Below are 6,000 nucleotides of genomic sequence, written 5' to 3' on the forward strand. Positions count from 1 at the left end.
CGGGGCGCGTGCGCGGGCTGCCTGACCCTCGGCGCTGCCCGGCGCCCTTTCCCTTCTCGCGGCCAGCTAGGCGCGTTCACGAGGGAGGACGTCAGCCAGGCCTTCGCGCGCTGCGCTTTGGAGACGTCTTACATCGGCAGCACGCGCACACTACGAGATCCGACATGGGCAGCGCGGACCTAGGGAGCCGGGGACGCTTGCCCACCGGGTCCGGTTCCGCGGCCACCGCAGCGCAGCCGACCATGGTCGGGTTCCCCCCACACCGCTCCCCTAGAGCACCGGGCCTCGGACGCGGCTGCACGTGGGCATGGCTGGAGCGGTTCCGCTGGCTTGGTCCGGTCGCCGGGGTTCCGACTGGTTGGTGTGAGGTGTGGCCCGGGCAGCCAGTGCTGCCCAGCTCCCAGCTGATCCTAATGTGTGGCACAGCGGAAACCAGCAGTCTCAAGCAGTGCTTCTCACACTTAAAGGGGCTTACGGATCGTCGGGGGTGAGGGAGCTGGACTTGGAATGTTTTGAGACAGGCTCTCTGTCACCCAGCCTGGAGTGCGGTGGCGCAATTACGGCTCACCTGAAATTCACTGGGATTGGGTAGGTCTGTGAGGGGACCCGAGCTCCGGTGTTGTTGACAAGCTCCTGAGCTCGGCCTGCTGGCGGGTTGCGGCCGAGAAGGACGACTCCCACCTGGTCTCCACCCCCCGCCCCCCATTCTTGACGCCGCCTCCGTATGATTGTTCTAAACAACCTAAAGCAGAAATCTTAGCGCAAATAACGAAAACTGGCAGAAAGCCATTTGATATCTACTAAGGACTTTGTAAAAAATTACATAAACGTTTCAAAGCTGCATGTATAAATTCGAAATACTAGAAATAAACGCAGACCATTAAAGAAATGGTTAATGATTTGATTCCATTATAAAATGCTGTCTAGCCATCTTAAAAAGATGTTCGTGAAGCTTTTAGTGTTAAGCGAAAGCAAAAGAAATTCCCCTGAAATAGAGTTTTGACTATGGAAGAAAAAATATATAGGAAAATAACGAAATATATAGCTTTTTTGGAGTGATTTTCTTGTTTTTAAATGTTAAATCATTTTCTACGATAAGCATCTCATGACCTTGATATAAGGGATATAGGGCCCTATCCAACCCTATCACCTGGAAGAGCATCCAGGCTCTTCAAGGCGGAGTCTAGGATTATGCCTTCAGGCCCTTAAATACTTGGATAGAGCCCCACGTCCTAACCAGCCTAACCGGCCTAACCCGCCAGCTGTCTCTCCCTCTTCCGACCCCAAGCACTCATTGCCTCTCCTTTATGTTTTCAGAACCCACCAAGGAGCGCCCATCGCTACTCAGTGGTCACTCCCGAATCCCTTTTTGGCGCCTTTTCCTCAGTCCAAGCTGGGTTCCTCAGGGAAGGGACGGTAGCCCTGGGACTGCCTTTCTCTTCTGGCCTCTCCCTGTGTGACTGCTTCACTTCCCATGGATTTCAATATCATCTTGACACACTCCTTTGTGTCTCCAGCCCTGGCCTCTGCCCTGAATTCCAGGCTACTGCCTTAGGCGTTGAACAAACATCTCAAATTAAACACAGAAAAGTACCCTTGATTTTTGCATCCAGACCTCCTCCCCGCCGCTCCAGGGCCCTTAGGTTTTCCATCTCAGTATCTTGGCACCACGGCCTACTCAGGTATTTAAGAAAATCTGGGTGTCATCGTGATCTACCTCCTCCTCGTTCTCCAAATCAATTACATTAGCAAGTCCTGCGCATGTTTTCTCCAAAGTATACCTTGGAATAGTTGGGGTATGGGCATGCGCCAGCACATCCTGCTGAATTATACCTCAATTCTGCCCTCTGCCTTCTGTCTCTACTTTTATTACCTTAGTCCACGCCATCATTGCTCGACTGAAGTCCTACAACAGCTGAACTGTTTTCACTCCACCACTGCTCCAATTCAATCCATTTTTCTATGCAACTGAAGAAATTGCCCTAAAACTTAAGTGGAACACGCCTTTCTTCCATTTTAAATACTTCCCAGCACACTCAGAATAAAAATCAAACCTCCAGATGGCCTGCAGGGCCTTCTGTGATGTGAACCCTGTCTAACCTCACTTTGTGCCACTCTCCCCTTTACTCATTATTCTTCAAGGCTTTACCCCGCCCCACTCATCCAGAAATCTTTTACTGCCAGACACCTGACAGGTGCTGGGAATATAGCAGTGGACAAGAAAGACAAAAGATCCAGTCCTCATGGAGCTGACTTCCTAGTGAGAGGAGTAGCAGATGAAGCAAATCACCGAAGGCAGCCAGCTGTAAATTACTTTCCGGTTCAGAGGACAGGCTCCTTCCTCTTCTCACAGGGCTAACTCAGATCACTTGGGTCTCAGCTTAATCGCCACCTATTGACAGAGGCCTCACATGTTACCTCATTCTTTAGCTCTACTTTGCATCCTTAAAAAGCACTTATCAAAATTTGCAATTATCTTGTCTGGTTTTTGTTTTTCGGTCTTGATTAGTTTCAATAAAAACTAATGTAATGAATGTATCACACTATTTTGTAAATCCAGTGTTTCCTTTGTTTCTCGTCTTGAATCCCATCCATTCCAGGGCATAGATTAGGTCCCTTCAACATTTATCACTGTGTTGACTCTCTAGAGCAGCAATTCTCAAACTATGGTATGGGGACCTCAAGACCCTTCAGAGGGCTTATGAGCACAAAACTATTTTTAGACCAACATGTTCTCTGCCTTCCTTCACTCATAAGTACACAGGGGATTTTTCCAGAGGTTACACAATCTGGATATTGCAACATATTGAATGAAGAAGCAGGTACCAGAACATAGTTATCCTCTATTAAGCCAGACATTAAACAGATTTGAAAAAATACAAAATACTGCTTTTGCCAGGTACAGGGGTTCTCATATAATCTTGGCACTTTGGGAGGCTAAGGCAGGAGAACTGCTTGAGATTAACCACGGCAACACTAATAAAAAATTAGCTGGGCATTGTGGCACATGCCTGTGGTCCCAGCTACTCAGGAAGCTGAGGTGGGAGGATCACTGGAGCCCAGGAGTTTGAGGTTGCAGTGAGCGATGCTCAAACCACTACATTCTAGCCTGGGCAACAGAGCAAGACCCTGTCTCAAGACAAAAACAAAAACAAACCCAAATATCACCCTTGCCACTAAACTTTTGTTTTAGAAAACTTATTTCTCATAAAATTGTATTCATGTTAACATTTTTTGTTTAAATTAGTTTAAAATTGGTTTTAACTACCATAAGGTAACTATCATATAACTACATTTTATATAAAACAAAAGCTCTATGGGTTCTCAACATGTTATTTTTAAGACTATAAAGGAGTCCCAGGAAATCCTGGCTATAAATAGGGAAAGAAATAAAAAGCCACTAAGAGACACATACACCAGGGTCCTCAAGGGAAAAGTAGAGAATCATGACCCTTTGCCAGTATTGTCTTCACAAAGACCACGATTTCTTATCTCCTCTTCTAAGGAAATAAATGATCTCTTCTGAGAGGCAGAGAATAGTAGAATGGACACTAGATTAAAAATGTGAATTTAAATGAAATAATGCATGTAATAGGCTTAGAATAGTAAGCAGTCAAGAAAAATTAAATTTGCAAAATAAGCATCTAAATGTTACTTCAAAATCTACCAATTATTTACCGTGAGACCTTGAATACTTTAACTGCTCTGAATCTATTACCTGGAAAACAGAAATAATACATTCCACATTACTCTCTACAATAATACAACACTACTCGTGGAGTTGTGGTGAGATCAAAATTTTAAAATGAGATAATGAATTAAAGCAATTAACAGTATTATGTTACATGGTCACTCATCATTTTGGATACTGTGATTTTTCCCATAGAACTTTTATGCTTTGATACTTTTAATAATTCTTATACATATAAAAGCTTTCAATTTGTGATGGATATTTTGTGGCCTCCCGTTAAGGACTGAATGTTTGCATCTCTGAGAAATTCCAGTGTTGAAATCCTCACTCCCAAGGTGATGGTATCGGGAGGTGATTAGGTCACGAAAGCGGAGCCCGCACGCATGGGATTAGCACACTTGTAAGAGGGACACTTCAGAGCTCTCTCGCCCTGTCCTCCACGTGAGGATATGAGGATAGCTGGCAACCCAGAAGGGAGCCCTCACCAGAACCCAGCCATGCTAGTACCCGATCTAACTTCCAGCCTCCAGAACTACAACACATTTTTCATGTTTACAAGTCACCCAGACTATGGTACTTTATTATAGCGGTCCAAACTAAGACATATTCTGAGGCTTTCACATTGTAAATATTTCTTGCTAATTTATATTTGGCTCTGTTCTTGAGCCAAATATAAAAATACATGTCAGATGTAAATAGGCAAAAGTATAATTTGAAATAAACTTTTGCTGATAAAAATGTTTAAATATGTATACATTTACTGTCTGGCCTATTATATAAAAAATTTGACCCCTGAAGTGGATTATTTACACATCCAAAATAAAATGACTTCTTCAAAACTTCTCTTGCATATTTATGTAATACTTTTATTACTTGACTACTTTCCCCATATTATTTAAATATATACATATTTAATTTAACACTACATATTTTAAAGCTAGTTGCACCTTGAAAGATAAAAAACCCTAGAAAATTTTGCAGCAAATCTTTCAAAACTTCACACATGAAACCACTTGTCACCTGAGGGCATGAAAAAATGTAGAAGAATTTCATTGGGCAATAGAGGACTGATTGATGACAATTTCAGATTTGTTAAGTCTGCGGAAAACAACCAAACAAACATGCAAAGTTGACCAATAAAGTCAGTAGTGCTATTCCTTTCCTTCCCTAAATCCAAACAGGATCTGTACACTGCCCACCTTCCAGTTTTTCCCCCAATGTGGGTAGATGAGTTCTCTTGCTTTATTTAGAGAATAAGTTTTTCATTGGAACCCATTGAGAATCTCAGGGCTCTAGTGAATGTTCTCTGGTCAACAGAATGTGGCTAGCCTTCTCTTCAAACTAAAGAGATTTTTTTTGTTTTTTTTTTGGAGAGGGGGGTCTCACTCTGCTGCCCAGGCTGGATGCAGTGGCATGATCTCAGCTCACTGCAACTTTCTGCCTCACAGGTTCAAGTGATTCAGCCTCCCAAGTAGCGGGGACTACAGGCACACACCACCATGCCCAACTAATTTTATGTATTTTTAGTAGAGATGGGGTTTTACCACATTGGTCAGGCTGGTCTGGAACTCCTGGCCTCAAGTGATCCACCCGTCTCTGCCTCCCAAAGTGCTGGAATTACAGGTGTGAACGACTGTGTCTGGCCCTAAAGAGATTATTTAATTTCAAAAGAAAAACATGTTTGTTGGAGGAAAATAAATAAACGAAACCTGTAAAAAGTAAATGTCTCTCTCCCCGTTGTTGAATTTATCAGTTTATTTTTAAAAATGGCTGTGGCTCGTGCCTGTGATCCCAGCACTTTGGGAGGCTAAGGTGGGAGGATCACTTGAGGCCAGCAGTTTGAGACCATCTTGGGAAACAGAGCAAGACCTGTCTCTCCAAAAAAAAAAAAAAAAAAAATTAGCCAGGTGTGGTGGTGCACACCTGTAGTCCCAGCAACATGGGAGGTTAACGCAGGAAGACTGCTTGAGCCCAGCAGTTTGAGGCTGCTGTGAGATATGATCTCACCATTGTACTTGAGGCTGGGTGGCAGCGTGAGATCCTGTCTCTAAAAACAAAAAAGCAAACACAAAAAGACATTTACTTTGTATATGGTCCTGCAATTTTTTTCAATTAATGTCAAGGGCTTTTAATTGCTCTCTTGGTTATCTAACAAGAATCAACAGAAGGCTTTTTAAAATTGAATGTTATAGAAAATTCCTTCAACCAACTCAGTTTAATTCTAAACAGCTTCATGATAAAAAGCCTTTCTTATATTTACCAGTAATAAGAGGTTATTGTACATCAAAAACAAACAAGGGTTCCAACAC

Source organism: Sapajus apella, unplaced genomic scaffold (assembly GCF_009761245.1).
Source record: "Sapajus apella isolate SASKATOON/1434 unplaced genomic scaffold, GSC_monkey_1.0 scaffold53, whole genome shotgun sequence".
NCBI lineage: Eukaryota > Metazoa > Chordata > Mammalia > Primates > Cebidae > Sapajus > Sapajus apella.